The sequence below is a fragment of the Ovis aries genome, chromosome 15, assembly GCF_016772045.2.
Source record: "Ovis aries strain OAR_USU_Benz2616 breed Rambouillet chromosome 15, ARS-UI_Ramb_v3.0, whole genome shotgun sequence".
In the NCBI taxonomy this organism is placed as follows: domain Eukaryota; kingdom Metazoa; phylum Chordata; class Mammalia; order Artiodactyla; family Bovidae; genus Ovis; species Ovis aries.
The window spans coordinates 76,254,443-76,272,053 of record NC_056068.1 but is presented as its reverse complement, the minus strand read 5'-3'; the positions used below and the strand labels follow the sequence as shown (position 1 = coordinate 76,272,053).

General features: G+C 42.0%; 1 protein-coding gene across 36 annotated transcripts in view; it reads left to right on the top strand.

The window, feature by feature from the left end:
• CELF1 (CUGBP Elav-like family member 1) overlaps positions 1 to 17,611 on the top strand; it is a 66,554-nt gene that overhangs the window by 9,337 nt on the left and 39,606 nt on the right. Inside the window, exon 2 of one of the 36 annotated variants that reach the window (XM_042233538.2) lies at positions 5,544 to 5,693. The exons of 34 other annotated variants lie outside the window; for them this stretch is intronic. The gene's annotated coding sequence lies outside the window, so the exon portion shown is untranslated. Of the gene's footprint in view, positions 1 to 5,543; positions 5,694 to 9,809; positions 16,034 to 17,611 lie in introns of those variants that run through there. One more of the 36 variants, XM_060400130.1, reaches the window with a different exon arrangement.

The following is a 17,611-nucleotide window of genomic DNA, read 5'->3' as shown; positions in this document are numbered from 1 at the left end:
GTTTCTTTTTGAGGATGCAGACTGCCTTATTGCTTATTTAGTGTATTACACATCTTCTGAGGAGTCAGGCATGCAGTCCCTACACTCTGTGACCTAGCTCTTCTTTTAACAGTTTACTGGACCGCGGGCAGGCACTTAGCCTAAGCTGGGCAAATCAGTTTCTCCTAGGAATTTGAGACTGGAACTGAGACGCATGCCTTCAGGGAACAAACAGGTCCACCTGAATTCAGAGAACTTGGCACAGATAGGCAGATGCCAGGGCACTGCCAAATTCAGGCTTGTATCTGTGGAAGCAGGGAGCCCAGTATGGGGGGGTGGGGGGTGGGGGTAAGATTTACGCAGAAGGAAGCGCTGCTGAGAGGCTTACATCTGTGGAAGCAGGGAAGGCCAGTACAGGGAGGGAGAGGTAAGTGGATTTATCCAGAAGGAAGCGCTGCTGAGAGGCACAGCCCTGGAGAGAGACCCACTGCAGACACGTGTGGAACGGAAGCCTGGGTGTATAAAGGCTTTCCAGGTGTGGCCCTGTTACACTTCCTGCCTTTGGGTCCTGTCTTTTCAGTTAGTGCCTCTTTTGCTTAAGATAGTTTGGAGGAAATTCTCCGTAATTACAACCAAAAGAGCTTTGGCTAAGATGCTTACTGCAGAGCCCTGCCTAACATTTCTTTTTTTTTAAATTTTAACATTTCTTAAAGTCATTTGAATCTTAGGATAGTCAAGCCTGGGATCATGGCTCTTTGGAATGTTGCCTTTTCCCCTCCACTCCCTGCCCCGCCCCCCGGGCTGCTTGGGCCTTTTCTTCCCCACCTGTGTGGTGCAGACATGCATTTGTGCTGTCCCTTCTGGTGCAGAGTGCTTCTCTCGCGCTTTGCCAGCTCAAGATGGAGGGCTCGGGCTTTTTTAAAAAACAAGTTTCTAATGATTATTTGTTTACAACTCGTTCTTAGGCATGTAAGACTGGTAATAAAGTAATACTGCTATTTAAGATAGGAAATTTAAAGTGAGCCATCATTTTTAAAGAGTTTTTTGTGAGGCATATGAATTAGATCCTTTATTCATTTTCTAGTTAAATAACACATTTGCTTGTTTCCTGATTGTTTTCTCTTTTGAGAAAATTGATGGACTTGAGTGGAACACAATAATGTGGGTTGAACGGCAGTTGAGACTCTAAACAAAGGGTAATGGTGAGTGGCTGTGTGCCCAGTTGATGGAGTCTGTCTGGTCTCAGCTCAGTTAGGAGCTTCATGAATGGTCTGTAACGGGGGCATCACAGTGATGTTTTTCTGTTTGAGAAATGTTAAGGAGGGGGAGAGGGAAGCTCTGAGAAAGAGTTTAATGCTTCTAATTTGACTTCTTTTTCTTCCTGCGATCATTTGGTTTCTGTTAAGTTGAAAGACTTTATGCCAGAGAAATGTAACATTGCTCTATACTATTGAAACAGGAAAAAGAAACATGGATTTGTATACAGCCAGGAAGGTATATAGATGTGCAGGGCAGGAAGAGCTGAAAGTCACTATTTTACATTGAAACCCAAATTGTTGCAAATACAACCTCAGTAATGCTGTGCCTTCACCTTGTGCCACAGCGTGTGTATAGTACTGAGCCAAGCGCTGTTCATAGGAGACGTTTACATTTTTACAGTCCAGAGTGCTTACTGGTATAGGGCCCTTGCACAAAGTAAGTAATCGGTAAATATTGAAATACTGTATATCAAATGACAATTTTATGTTTGAGACAGTTCAGTTGTAAAGATTAGAAATAGGAAGGAAACTTTTAAGACTGAAATTCTGTGGCTCCATTTCTTTAAATCATTTTCTTTTGAAAATTGTCAGTACCTTAAAGCTCCAGAGAGTTTTCTGGGGGGAAAATAAAAGCCACTTTACATTGAAAGAACATTAAGTTGGCTGAGATTTGTACTATAAAAGCCTTTGTGTATCCTAAAGCCTCACGCCGCCGTATGCTGCCTGGACAGAGTCAGAGGCTCCTTGACAGCCCGGATTCTGGCTCTGTTTTCTGCAGCTCCAGAAAATAAGAAAAGGAGAATCTGATACTGTTGGCAGTCTGTGCTCTCTTGCTTTTCTGGGCCAAGACATGCATTTAAAAATAAAATCAAGGAAATTGTAAACCAGTAGTAAAAACAAATAAAGCACCCAAGAGTTTGCCTCTTAAGTCCTGTGACCTGAGTCTCTCTCTGTCTCTGGATGTCTAATAGTAAACGAATGTGTCAACACTCTGCTTTGGGTTTGTCTTTTGTTCTTCCAATTTAAAGTTTATGGGAAATGATCACGGAAAGACGCCATGTTTACTATTTCATTATTGTTTGTATCGAATGCCACGTTCCTTCAATAGCCTCTGGATGCAAGTCTTTTTTTTTTTTTGCTTGCAAACTTTACTGAAATAATCTGGGTTATAGATTGTGGAGATTGGATTGGGAAACTGCTTAAAAATAACCCTCTTGGACCTGCTCTAGGAAAGCTTGGGTGAGTAAATACATCAAAACCGGATGGAGTGTTTCTGTGGAATATCCTGATGCCTGTTGTTTACTTTTAGTTGATAGTGTAGCTTGTCTCCTTAGGTCTTCCTTTTTTTTCCCTCTTTAGACTTGTAAATTTGTGATTTGTTTTTTAGGTTATGAATTCTGTTTCAACACATTTTATCTTACTGGTGTTCATATTTAGGTTTTTCAATAATCATTAGTGTGAGATCAAAGAAAGACTTTTGTGAGTACAGGGGCACGTCTTTCAGCTTTGTTGCAAGCACCTTGTGGCTCTTGGGGTAATTGTGCATCAGGCCTGGGGTAGGCGCAGTTTCAGACTACTACTGAGAAATCGAGCGCTATTCTTATTAGTGTTAATTTGTCTGGTGTGACTTTGCTTTGGGTTAAGTAAGGCATAGAGAAATGTTTTATTCTGAATTCTGACGGCTCCTCTTTTCTGATCAAACCGGATCCACAGATTAGCCTTGTAAATGACCTTCTTTCTTAAGGTATCTTCTAACAGAATGGGTCTCGGGGGAGCCTGAGCCCCAGCGCACACTTAGCTGGGAGTGACAGTCCATCTCCCTTTGTCCATACACAGCAGATTTGGAGGCAGACCTGCAATTTAAACTCTGTTCTGGTCTGAACAGTGTGGTTTATTTTATAATAAGTTTTGTTTTTATGATTATTCTCTGTGACGTATTTCTGACAAAATCGTGTAGCGAAGCTGAAATTTCTTGAGGAGAATCTTGATTTGGAGAACTTTGAAGTCTTGATGGGAAAACACTAAATACAGCTCCGCAGTGCAGTGATCTGAAAAGAAACGACAGCATGCACAGGTCATGAGCCTTCAGTGGGCTTGTGCTTATTTGCTTCTATGAGTAGAGAGATTAAAACTTGACTAACTCATAAGAGTGTCATTAAAACAGGTAATATTTTGTCAGAATTGTATGCCACTTGGGAAATGATCACAGAAAGACACCAGTGTCTCTTCTATCGTTATTGCTTTTATCGTGCCATTTTTAGTAGCCTCTGGATGCACTTACAAGTCTGTTTTTAAGAATGTGTGTTCATTTTCGGCTGTGCTCGGTCTCTGGTGAGGTGCACGGGCTTCTCACTGTGGTGGCGTCTCCTGCTCTGGAGCTGGGGCTCTGGACTCAAAGCTCCTGGGCTTCAGTAGGTGCAGCTCCCGGGCTCTGGAGCACAGGCTTGGTGGTTGTGGCGCGTGGACTTAGACGCCCCATGGCCTGTGGGATCTTCCCAGATCAGGGATTGAACCTGTGTCTCCTGCACTGACAGGCTGATTCTTTAGCACTGAGCCATCAGGGAAGGACCCCCCACACACACACACACTTTCTTTTTAAAGCTTGCAAACTACTGAATTAATCTGGATTACAGATTGTGGTGATGGGATTGGCAAACTTCTTAAAAAATAACCCTTTTAGACCTGCTACATTTCTTAAAGGCAGCTTGCCGAAGAAAAAATAGATCAGGCTTTCTGAATTGGTAGATCCAGACCATCAAAAAATGCTCTGACCAAAAGGGGGGAAAGCCTGCTGGATTCTCCCCCCCACCCCCCGCCCCGGGAATCCTAATGGGTCCCCATGGTAACGACCTCCTTGCTTACAACTTGTCATTGTAACTGTCACTGGAGTTCAAGAAAAGCCAGTATATCAAGAACTGTGTGGCATTAACTACTCCTTGGTAAAATGCTGTTGCACATTTGCAACAAGCCAGAAATAGAAAGTTAAAGGTTTTAATTTCTGTGTTCCATTAATTAGATGCTTTAAAAAGCTGCCTAATTATGGTAAGGTGCAGTAGTGGGAAGGTGGTGGGTGGCCGAGGCAGGCATAGGAGGAAGCCGTAGGCTCAGAATGTTAGGATCTTCATTTTCTTCTCTCAGTCTTTCATTTTGAAAGAGGAAAGTGAAATGCCTTATTTAAGTTCACATAGAAGTGGAAGCGGGATTCCAACCTTGGCTTCTAATTTTCCAGCGCTCTTCTGCTCTCTGCCTACACATCACACTTGCTTTGCTTCTACTTTTCAAAAACCGAGTCTCAGTTTCTGAGGTTAGCAAAAGACCTTAGAGGTCATGCAGGGAAATTTTCCACCCAATGGAGGAATCCCTCCTACAGCATCCTGAGCAGGTGGCCTCTGCCTCTTCCCTCAGCTGGGGTTTACCTGTCTAGTTAGCGAAAACCCCACTTCCTAACTTCAAAGAGAAGATAGTTTTACGTTAAGCTTTGTTTTTCAACCTTACAAAATAGCAATGGAAAATCAGACCTGAATAGTTTTCATTAGCCTGTTTATCTCCAGTTAAGTCATCTTGTCAGTCATGACAAGACAGAATAATTTGTTGAAGAATTATGTCGTGCCTAAATCGTAGAACTTGGAAAAGATCATGCCATATTTGGAACAAGCTAGTCCTTTAACAGCTGAGAGGGAAGAGATAATAAATGCTATATTCAGCTTAAAGTATTTTATAATGTGCTTATTAATAAGATGAAATGATGGTGAGCTGAAGAGTTTTGCTGTTCTCAGAAGGCCTCAAAAGAGGCCTCAAAGTATTTTAAAAGCAAAATCAAGAGCTAAATAGGCAAGGTGTTTTGTGGGGGTTTTTTTGGTGGTACATTTGTGACCATTTCTGTCATTGTTTAGAGTAGATTCATTTACACAGAAGTGAGTTTTGGATTCAAAACCAGTATTATTTTGGTAATTATTAATTGCATGTACCAAAAAAGGATTTTTTTAGGTCTGTTTTCTGGATATCGTTGTTGCTCAATATGCCAGTCATTTGATGTCCCATCAGTAAGTGCTTCAGCTTTTATTTCACTTTTCTTCTTTCCTAACTACTGGAAGGGTAGTAACAGGTAAACATTTAAGATTATTAGCCTGAGGTTTTGTTTTTTTTAATACCTTTTAAGCAAAGCATAAATGCATATTTTCTAATAAAGTATATAAAAATGATTTCAGTTTCTTATAACCATGGATATTTTTTCCTCGAAGAATTTAGCATGTCTAAAAATGGAGAATTTGGCTCCAATGTTAATTTTTCTTTTTGTCTTACCAGAAAATTAAAGTGAAAATGCTGTTGGCAGTCTTTTGCTGTCTTGACTTCAACACAGTAGAGAATGCTATAATGAAAATGTGGCTGAGTTTTTAGTATTCTGGAATTTCATGACCACCAGCACCTCTTGGTTATGCAGCCAGGATAATTAAGGTAATCAAATATTTTAGTCATTAGCAGGTGCGGCCTGGCTCTGAGAGACATATCTAGTCCCAGCTTCAACCCAGTGCCCTTTTTCCTCATTTACTCCGGAACATATTATTTTTGTTGGTTCTGGTTCTTAATTCGACCCGTGGGTTTTTGCATGAAAGTTCATTGTACAGTTTTTCTTGATAAGAAAGTATGCTGGATTACAGTGTAGTGATCGAGACCAGCTGTTGGACCTCGTGTTTCGGGTGGGAGGTGGGGAATGAGAGAGGAGGGAGGAGAGGAGGAGAAGGATGAGACAGAGAGAGAGGGAGAGATGGCTGCGTCTGTGCCGAGTTATAGGCAAGAGAACTTGGGTTGGGAACCTCAGTGAGGAGGGTGACTCATTTGGGGCATCCAGCTATCAAGTGGTAGGTCAGGGCGGGACTTTGAGTCCACGCCCCAAATTCCGTGCCATTTTCCTTTGCTTTTCTTGCTTTTAGAGGCTCAGACTCATAAAAATAATGAAAAAATTTATTTTTATAACCACTCTTTTTCATGTGGCAGTAAATTTTTAATTGTTAATCAGTCCTGTAAGTTCAGTGTCTCATTTTAGAAGTTCTTACCTTGAGTTAAGGGGGAAAATGGGCATGTCTGTGAACTGCTCTGACAAGGTTGGTTTGTGTACCTTACCTAAGCTGTTTTTACCTGTTTTCTTGTTAAGAAGTAGGAGTAGTTTAACCCTAACAGAAGTGGCATGGAAGTAATGGTTTTAAGGTAGGTAGCATTCATAGCACCTTCAGGTCTTTGCAAAGAAATGTATGGCATTCCTATGGGCAAATAAATGAGGGCATCCCTCCCACGGGTCATTTACTAGATGAGAAAACTAGAAGTTGCATCCTTATTTGGTTCCTTATGAGAAATGGTGTGGCATGAAAGGCTGCTGTCTCCATTCCCCCTTCTCCCTTCTCCCTAAGGTCTGGCCCTGATCTCTGCTCCCAGGCCCACAGCCGTCCTCTTGGCTGTGACATCACCTAATCCTAAACAGCCGCCTTCCACGAGCCCCTAGAGAGAGAGAGATGGCCAGTCTCTCCTGGCTGGCTTGCAGCCAGTGTCGCCTCACCAGGTGGTCTGCTCTGCGGCCGTGTCCTCTTGTGGCTGGGCCCACATTAAAGCCTGTCCCAAATGCCGTCTTGATATGTATGTCCTTGCTAGCAATCTTGTTTTTTAAGCCTCCATTTACAGGTTGATTCCCAGTGGGGGCAGAGCCATGTTCAGAAACTTTCTGATAGCCTGATTTTTCTTGTCTTTCATCTCTTTGCTTCTATTTATGTTCTTTGTGCCTCTTTCTTGAGCTTGCACCTTCTGCATAGCTGACTCTATTATATCATCTTTGAGGCTGCAAAATAAAAGTTGGAAGATTTGAAAGTTAAAGTTCCCAGAATAATGTTGTCGCCCACATTGCACATATGTCACATTTCGAGTTTACTAGTTAAGCCTCTAAATATGCGCTTTATATACAGTATGTGCAGTGTGATGACTTTGGTTGCCATGAGAACCTAAAAATTTTAGGCTTAAATGGTTCAGTAACAGACACATTTTTTTTCTCTTTCATTGTCTTAGAGGTAGGCTAGCTTTTTCTTTGATCTAATGTACTTTTTACAAATTGAGGTATTAGTCAATGTCTGTTCTCAGGTATCACCTCTTGCTGACAGGGTGGGTAGCTTCTTTGTTTCTCTATTATCAGTCTCCTTTATTCCAGTCTTCCATGCTCTAGTTTTTTCCCTGTCTGTCTCCTATTACTTTGCTACAGGATAGAATTAGAAGTAGGAAACTGGAAGCCTTGCCTTCTTAGAAAAAACAGTATACCTGGTAAGAGAGGAACTGTCTAGTGGGACAACCCTAAGCACATCTACCGAATTCCACTCTCATGTAAGCCTACTGTGATAAGCTGTGGTGGTAAAATTTGCTTAAGGGAAAAAAAAAATTTTTTTTCCTGAACCAATGTACTAGACTTCTTCTTTTTTTTTTTTTTTGTAATTGAGGTATGGTTGATTTACAGTATCTTGAGAATTTTTTAAAAAGAATTATGATGTTAGTCTTTCATCTAAAACAATTCAGATTCCACTTGATTTGGAATATATTATTTTGAATAATTTCTTGGCCAGAGTGACTTGTTTATTTTTGACTAAGTTTAGTCATGAAGATTCCCTCTTTTTTGGACTAGGAAGTAGAAGAGGAGATGGCAGTATGTTAACAAACTGTATATTGTTTGCTCTTTGATTCTTAAACCTGTTTTGCATCATAGACCCCCTTTGATAGTTCATGGAACTATTTCCCTACAAATACAATTTAAGTACATAAATTTTTTTGCATCTGTATGTAAACTTTTGCACATAGTATAGTAAAATTTATGGAATCCATGAAATACCCAGGAATTCTGTAGGTCTGTGGACCCTAAACACGGACTCCTGATCTGGCCCAATGCCAGTTTTCACCTGAGAATGTTGGTATCAGGAAAGAAATGACTTGCCAAAGGCCAAACTATAGGTGTGTTTAGCCATGTTGATTTTGTGGTTGTGCTTTAATCACCCTTGGTGTATATAGTTGTGATGTTTTGCGTTGTGTTTATTTTTACATAAGTAATCTTAATGGATAATTAAAGCTGTGACGTCATCCAGAAAGTAGCATATTAGTCCACAGTACGCTACATTTTGGGAAATCAAAGTTCCTGTAATAGGCCCGGTCAGAATAAATTAAGTGTATAAGCCACCAGCATGGCTACCAGGTTTTTAATGAAACGTTGAGCAGTTGCGCATCTGCGCTTTGTGGGACATGCCTGGACTGCCTCTGCTGCTGGGATCCTGCTGTGCTCTTCTGCAAGCACATCAAACAGGGTGTGGAAAAGGCTCTGCCTTGCACCAGGGGATCCAGGAGGTGGGATTGAGAGATCAGTGTATCTGTGATTGGGCCTTTTGCTCATCAGTACTGAATTATGTACAAAAGGCACAGGGAAGATTTCAAATGGTTAGTTTGCTTATGAAATACAGTAAAGTAAATAATTACGGTGGACCAATTAATTTTAAGGATTTGAAAGGTTTTCCTTTTTTGAGTTTTAGGGAAAGCATTTTGCTGGGGTGCTACCCAGTATGTTTGAGTATTTATGTCCCATAAGCTGGAGGATTGTGCACACACGTAAAGCAGGCATTTCAGTGATAGAGAGAAACTAGGCAGTGCTGTCTTCTCCAGAGCTCCCCTTCATGACTGGGTGACTTAGCAAGTGTTTTGTCATCAAAGATATTAAAATACACACTCAGTATTGGTTGATTCATTGAGAGCTAAAGTACAGAATCTTTTGAGGCCATCAACAACGCATTTCTTTCATTCTCTGGCTGCGGCCCCCCCCCCGCCTTTTTTTTTTTTTTTTAAACCATGCATTTCTTATCTGTGGAGAGTTTACTCTGGCCACAAATGAAGCTTTTCATATATGCTTTACATTGAGATGAATGTGAATGAGTTGTTCCAAGTGGAATAATTTTTAGAACATAAACATTTGATGTTTGGGAAATACATTTTAAAAGTTACACATTGTAAAAGTTATATCAGGATTTATTTTAACTTGTAAATCAGAAGAGCACAAGAGACCCGAAACGTAGTCTGAGAGTTGGAATGAGAGTTTCATGCTGAAGACACAGCCGAGGGGCCTTCACACAGATGCGGAATAACGTTTTTTGCATGTTAAATTCCAGAATTTAAATGACCAATTAAACCTTGTGGGGGCTGCTGCTGATCGGGTAAGACGCTGCCCTGCTAAAGTGCTCACAGTGTCTTTCCTGTCTCCTGTGGCAGGGGGATTCTTGATGTATAAGTGGCTGAAATTATTGGGAGGTTCCTTGGCTGAAATAGAGTCTCAAACCTTTCTTCGAGTAACAGCCTGTGTGTTTCTGTTTTTCGTCTGGAGCATGTGAACACAGTGCATGTGTGAGATAGTTGGGCTTTCACTGGCGGCCCCCTTTCAGCAGCCATGTATGGATGAAGCTGTTCAGGTCCCTGCTCCTCCCTCCGGCGCAGGATCTGTTCTGCTGAAGCTGCTGCTGCGCTTCTCAGCTTTCTATATTTGTCCCGCATCGGCAGGGGCAGCCCATCCTGGCTTGGGCCGGCTCAGGGCCCAGCCGAGGCTTGCAGCGTGTGCTCTTACCTGCTTGCATCTGCCTTTGTACATATCTGTCGGGGACTGAGTTTTCAGATTAAAGAGGTGACCTGTTTGCCTTGTTTTGTATTGTTTTGTCAGTTATCAATGGTAAAGAATGTTTCAGAATCTTGAGGGTGGGGTGAGGAGGAAAGATTTGTATTATTTAACAAAGTATATTAGGGAGAGGATGCCAGACTGATTTTAAACATAGTGTCAGAGGTGACTTTGTTCTCTTAGAAACTTTTCTCATTAAAGTAGTAGCATTTTTTCCCTTTCGTTTTTCACTAGTCACAAGGCCCAGTTCTTCGGGGTGAAAGTGAATTCTTTTCCTGGCACGTGAATTTCCTGATATAAGAATTGAGTAAAAAAGGCTGGGACATCTACCTCCTTATGAAATGATCTCATACGCATCTTTTTGTAAGAGGGGCTTCCCTGTGTCTCAGACTGTAAAGAACCTGCGTGCAGTGCAGGAGACCTGGGTTCGATCCCTGGGTCCAGAAGATCCCCTGGAGAAGGGAATGGCTACCGACTCCAGTATTCTTGCCTGAGGAATCCCATGGTCAGAGGAGCCTGTCGGGCAACAGTCCATGGAGTCTCAGAGTCCAACACAACTGAGCGATTAACACTTTTCACTTTTATGAGTAGGGGCTAAGCCTCTTCCTTTGACCTTTTCTTGGAAAAGGAACTGGGAAATGCCCCATTTCTCTGGGCTTTGCAGTGACGATGCTGTTTGCACCGTTTCAGAGGGCTTTGTCTAGTCTGGCCTTACAGAAGGCTCGTGATATTTTTTTGGTGTCATGTCTATTTAAGGACATGACATGTAGACAAGAGTTCAGGTTATTCCAAAGAGTATTGGGTTTGTTATATATTTAAGGAGTACTCTCTTGCTTTGTTGTAAGGTATTCTAATTAGCCAGAAATACATACCTCATTCTTGGTCAACTCAAGTCTAAATTCAAGTTGGTTTCTTTGTTTTACACTTGCCTTTTACTCCCCTCCCCCAACTCCCCATGAGTCATAAGCATGCCAAGTTGGGAATAGACCTTGTCAGCTGAGTAGGGATGAGACACTTCTCTGCACATATTTGTAACTGGCTGGTGAGGAAGGTAGAGGACTTTAAATGCTAGAGAAATGCGTTCACTGAGGCAGCTGCTTCTGTGGCTGTGTAGTGTGGCTGCAGGGTTCCGTGTGACTGTTGACTGATGCAGTCTGCCTTTCAGTCCCTTAGGAGTCTGTTGTCCTGTGACTCGTTTGCCTGTGACTTGTCCGTTGTTGCCTTCAGGGGTGTGTATTTGTGTAGGGCCTATGACCTGGTACTGAGTCTCTCATGGGTCCCATTACTTTCTGAAATTCTGTTGTGTGTCACTGAGTCGGCTTCACCTTCTCCTTGGCAACTCTTAGTCCCTGTCTCATTTTACCTTTCTACTAATGTTTTCTCATTTATACCGTGAGTCACTGTATACTCTCTTTAGGGGCTGTCACCGGAGATTAAAATCAGTGGCAGCTCTCAGATTTTAGAGCTCAGTCTCAGTAAAGGACACCATGATTTAGCACATCTCTTATTTCAGCTTTTCCTTGATCTTCTAAAAACTTTTATAATTTCCCTAGTCTCGTTTTATTAGTTGGTATTTTTTCATTGTATGCTTCCATAAACCCTTTTTGGTATGATGGTAATAAATAAATGTTTATAAATAAATAAGTGCTTTAGAACAAGGGGTTCAGTCTTTTGTAAAGAGGGTTACACCGACACTGGACTCCTAACAGACGCAGTTGGAGATTTGTCTGCCAGTCTTTGCCTTCGTATCTCCCTCCCTCCCTCTCTTTCTAACAGGTGTTTCTGTATAATCTTAGGTGCTCCATTTTGCTGGGGTTGACATCTGCACACTGCAGTATCTAAAGTAGATAACCAACAGGGATCTACTGTCTAGCACAGGGAACTCTGTTCAATATTCTGTAATAAACTGGATAGGAAAAGAATTTGAAAAATAATAGAAAAATATCTCAGGTGCTCAATTTTGAAGAGAAGCAATCCTGTCCTCCCATAGGCGCCAGCCTCAGTGCCTGGCATAATCATGATAGCAGAAGTTTATTGAGTACCCTGTGTGTGCCAGGCACGGTTCTAAATGTTGTATATCCATGGATTTTTAAATTCAAACAAACATCTTCTAAAGTAGATACAGTTGCTGTGACCATTTGCCAGATGAGGTAACCTATAGAAAAGCTAAGCAATTCACCCAAAGCTAAACGTGGCTAGTAAGGTCGAAATTGGGACTAGAAAGCAGTGGTGTGACTCCAGAGTTTGAGGGCAGGGTGTATTACTGGCTTTTAGTACGTATTTGACTATTAATTTTATTAACATTCTTAATTTTATTTGGAGATTTTTGAATCATGAGTCATCTAACCTGTTTCATTTTAGAATTTCCTTCTAAAAATGACTACAATATATGACTTTGGTTTTGCAGGTCACTGTCAGCTAATTCATTTATTGATAAGAAGCTGGAAGGCAAGTAAAGTAGTGAGCCTGCAAAGCACACGCCAGATTACTAATTTATCTCTGCTAGTGCCAGACTGTGTGTTGAAGATACTGAAAGCAGAGTTAATTTTAGCTTCTTTAACTCTGGGGCCCTACACTACCCGTCTTTAAGAGATGCCTTCGTAGGGGAGCATGGGGAGCGAAGCCTGGCAAATTTTGCCTGATCCATTAGCTGTAATCTATGTGATGGTAACAGGATAATAAATATATTTAAAAGAAATGATGATGGTAGAATTATTGGTAGGCAGAGTAATTTCAGTGGAGGGTAGCAAAAATGTTATTCTAATCTTAGACAGTGTGGTTAACTAGCTCGGAAGTGTGATTTAGACAGCGAAGGAAGGAAGGGCCCGCTCTCCTGCAGTGTTTGTCTCTCTTGAATTGATGACAGATTTCCCCTAACCATATATGCTTTTCCCTTATATATATGCTGTCTGTCGTTTGTTTGCATAAATCTTGTCTTCTGAACAAGGACAAGGATTGGGCCTTTTTTGTACCCCCTCTGCTTCGAGAGTTAAATGTTCTCTATGTGCATTTTTTGATGGATAGCTCTCACATTTTGTAAGGAGCTTGTTTTTGTAAAAATGAAATCAAAGCACTGACAAGTTTAATTTTGTGGAACAGTGGGATTTTTTTAGAAGTGATTTGAAGGAGGTGACAGAGATCATATAAATGGGTGTTTAAATGTGAGAAGCACTTTTAGGAGCTCAGTTCGAGAGTGATGAAAGCATGATAATTGAAACCGCTTTTTTAAAAAGTGACAGTATTAAAGAGATATATAGAATTTGCCCTAGGGCTGCACATCCTTTGGGACGAATCAAGCCATGCTGAACACGTGCCCTGATTGGCTGAAGTAAAGGTATGATTTTCGTATCTCAGGGAGCATCTGCACGGAACGAAGTGGTTTTTGGTTTTGTAGAATTATGACCTTAACAGAAAGAGGTTGAGTGGAGTTTCCTGCTTTCCAACAGAAGAGGACACGCCTCCTGAGACAAGGGCGTATGGAGGCGTCCTGCTCGAGCACCCTGTGCTGAGGTTGAGGTTGGGGCAGGTGGTGCAGGCAGGGTTCCTGGCCGCTTGGTCAGGGATTTTGGAGATGGTAGGAGTTAGATGCTAGGCTGTGGAAGGACCGTTGAATGTGATGCATATTGGGCATGTCTGCCTAAGAGTTGAAGTGAGCTCAGTGAGAGACTATTGATGTATTTGGGAGTGTGGGGATAAGATAAGGGAAGAGATAGGAAGACGCTGACTTCAGTGATACCTCAAATTTGATCTTAACCTCCTGAGATTAGGAAGAAGGAGACAAGATACGGTGTGAGAAGCAGGATTCCAGATCCCTGGCCTCGCTTGTTCTCTAGAGACTTCAGGTAAGGTACGGCAGGACTGTTCAGTTGAGCCGCTCAGTCATGTCGACTCTCTGTGACCCCATGGACTGCAGCACACCAGGCTTCCCTGTCCTCCCAACTTCTGGAGCTTGCTTGAACTCACGTCCATTGAGTTGGTGATGCCCTCCAACCATCTCATCCTCTGTCGTCCCCTTCTCCTCCCATCTTCTCCTCCTGCAGGACTGTAGGATTTTTCTATTTAAGCTTGAAGCTGTTTTGATCCCTTTTTGAGATACTAGGCCAAAAGCTGTATTTATAGAACTTGTTTTGACATATTATCTCACCCTGTCCCCAGCCTTCCTTACTGGAATCCAGCTAATGTTGCACTCTGCCTGGCAGGAAGGATTGATTGAAGAAATGTACACATATATATACAGCTGAGTGATTGAAAATAGCTCCAGACTTTGTAAATAGGCCGGCTATAAGGTTTGCAGTCAGTCAAGTTGCTGGAATAACTTCACATGGTGTAATTCCTCAGCTCACACGTGGTGGGTATACTGCTGGTTCACCTGGACATTGGCTGTTTCCACACGTTTCTGGAAAGCAGGAAAAAAAATTGAAAACAAAATGCTTGGTTTGTAACAGATTGAGTTAGGATTTTTCTTTACTTTGTCCCTCATAACTTCCCAGAGTTTTCTTTTAAAAAAAAAAAAAATTCTGTAGGATCGATACAGCGTGTCCATATGTGGGCGATTCAGTCAGTATTCCACTGCTGCAGCCCTGCTAGCAGTTTTTCTTCATCTGTCGAGAGATGCTCTATTCTGTTTTATAAATATTCTCTTTATTCTTTTTTTTTTTTTCCTTTGGTCAGACTGCGCTGCTTGTGGGATCTTAGTTCCAGGGATTGAACCCAGGCCCTGGTGGTGAAAGTGCCCCTGGACACAAAGGAGTTCCCGGTCCTCTCCTGTATAAGTACACCCTCCTGATCAGTACTTAGTGGTACACTGAAACTACCTTTTCTGTTTAATAGCTACAGAGGTATTGTGTCTCTATGCTACTGGCAACCCACTCCAGTACTCTTGCCTGGAAATTCCCATGGGCAGAGGAGCCTGGTAGGCTATAGTCCATGGGGTCACAAAGAGTCAGACACGACTGAGTGACTTCACTTTTCACTTTCACTACAGTTTATTTAACCAGGATCCAACTGATAGGCGTATGTGTTTCCCTTTTTTTTTTTTAACTGTTATAAACAATGTCCTTATGAATGGCCTTTTGTGTATGTCAAGTATAAGTTTATTTGGAGGCTGTATTTCTGGAACTGGAGTTGCTGGATTCAAAGTGCGTATATAGTTGTCAATATTGATACACATACTTAAGATCATTTTTTATATTTTGCAAGTGATGTCTGTTGAAGACTAGAAAGATTTTTGAAAATTTTTATTAAAGTATATTTGATTTACAGTGTTGTGCTGATTTCTGCTGTACAGCAAGTGATATGTATATTCTTTTTCATATTTTTTTCTATTATGGTTTATCACAGGACATTGATTATAGTTCCCTGTGCTATATACAGTAGGACCTTGTTGTTTATCAGAGTAGAAAGATCTTAATGCAGTGGCAGTCAAACCGCTAGCCCAAACGATTACTGGAATGAAGAGCATATGACCTGAAAGGGAAGATTTAAAGAGACCGTCCTGAGATAAGCTGAACTATCAAAACCAGCAACCATTATTGCTGGAGAAGAGCCACATTGCCTAGAGCAGGCAGGTGTAGCCCCTCCTTTTTTAAAGTTTTTAGGGAACATGGTGATGGTAGCTGAATCTGTAAGCCAGATATATTTCTTTTACTCTCAAAATGTTAGTTTCACCCATTTATGATCTCTGCCTTAGAAAAACATTTGTGGTCCATATCTCATTCAGTCCTTGTCTCTTTCACCTTCTCAGGTGGATGTCATGAGACCAGTCACAAGAATCAGCCAATAAATTCCAAGTAGTTGTTATACCTAAAGTTTAATAATCACCTCAGGAAATAAAAGCAATAATATTTTGAGTGTGCCCCTCCCCCCGCAAAAAAAGCACAGTTTGCAAGCAGGTGTATTTTACCAGATAAAGCCCTGTGAGTCCAGAATGTACAGGCTTCACTGGCTGGCTGTGGAACCTGCGTCACTCAATCTGGTATCTTCACTTTAGTTTCCTCATCTGGAAAATGGGACTAAAAATGCTGAAGAATCTCTTTTGAGCACTCAGAAGAATAATTATAAAGTCGTCTCCAGAAGGTTGTGTATTACAGGAATGACTCTTCAGAGATATCAAGATTATAAGGTAATTTAAAAAGTAACTCTTGACAGTGTTTTAGGGAAAAAAATCAGTCACATTCTGCCTACATGGTACTAACATATGGCACAGCCCTCATGAGCTGCACAAGTGGGCTGAAATCAAAATGCAGTTGGAGAGAGGAGCAGCAGTGACTCACTAGGTGAGACAGATACGGCCTTACGGCAGGGCAGGGGAGCCAAGACGGAACTGGTGGTCTCCGAACATGCCAGATTTCAGCAGAGGATACGCGAGGATTCCAGGGCAGGAGAAGGGCTGAGCCCCGCGATTCAGTGCTCCGGCAGTGAGTCAAGCCCCGAGGCCCTCTCTCCCCAGTGCCCCGACTTCTTCCACACCGTGGGGACCCTGCGCTGCCTCGGACTGCTGTGTCTTTGGAGGTGGAAGCCACTTGGGGCTTCCCTGGTGGCTGAGATGGTGAAGAAGCCACTAGGCAAATATTTAACATTGTTATCACTGGAACATCGGGTTCAAACTAGAAAGGCATGTAGAAGAGTTAGCAGTTCTGCCCAGAGAAAGCTGCACGGAAGCTTAGCCACCATATGTCAGTTGCTCCTGCCCCATCAGGCACTTCTGTTGGCCAGGACTGACAGTGCTGCCAAGGAAACAGGAGGAGCTGAAGGCAGAAGGAGATTCTTACTCACTGCCCCCACCCTCCCCAAACAGAGAGCTGGGTGGGGAGCAGAGGGGAGCGCTTAATGGGGATCTGAGAATCACTTAGAGATAGAGGTGCTTGGGGAGGAAGTACGAAGAGGTGTGTTTTTTTTTTAATGTATTTTGCATTTCCTGTCTGCCTCACCAGAGCACCTCCAAAATGGAATGGAGGTGAACTCTTGTTTCCATGTGTATGTAATCATGTGAGAAGGTCATGTGACTCAACAGGAGATGAAACTGCAGATCAGGGGAAGGAAGAGCAGAGCCCAGCTCACCACCATGCAGCTTCTTTTTTTTGGTGCCGTTCTATTTTGTGGACCACTTTTTGTAACAGTTTCAGAAGATTTAATCATTATGTTGGCTTTGTCAAATAGGTGTTATATTTATTGATTTCTGCATACAGATGATATTGGCAAAGTCAGGCTTTATACCAATTGTGACTCTTAATTCTTAAATATGCGCTACTCACAAGAAAATGTTTATAATGGTCATGTTTTCTTTTTTTTTTTTAAGTGTTGCTATATTGCGTGATAGTGTTAACACTACTGAAAGTGAAAGTGAAGGGTCTCAGTCGTGTCCGACTCTTTGCAACCCCATGGACTGTAGCCCACCAGGCTTCTCCATCCATGGGATTTTCCAGGCAAGAGTACTGGAGTGGGTTGCCATTTCCTTCTCCAGGAGATCTTCCCAACCCAGGGATTGAACCCAGATCTCCCGCATTGCAGCAGACGCTTTACCATCTAAACTGCCAGGGAAGTGTATACTAAAAAATGGTTAGATGGTAAATTTTTTGTTTTGTTTGACCCTGCTGTACCTTACAGCATGTGGGATCTTTGTTTCCTGACCAGGGATTGAGCCCGCGCCCCTCTACATTGGAAAGTCCCTGTGTATGTATTTTTTACCACATTTTTTTGT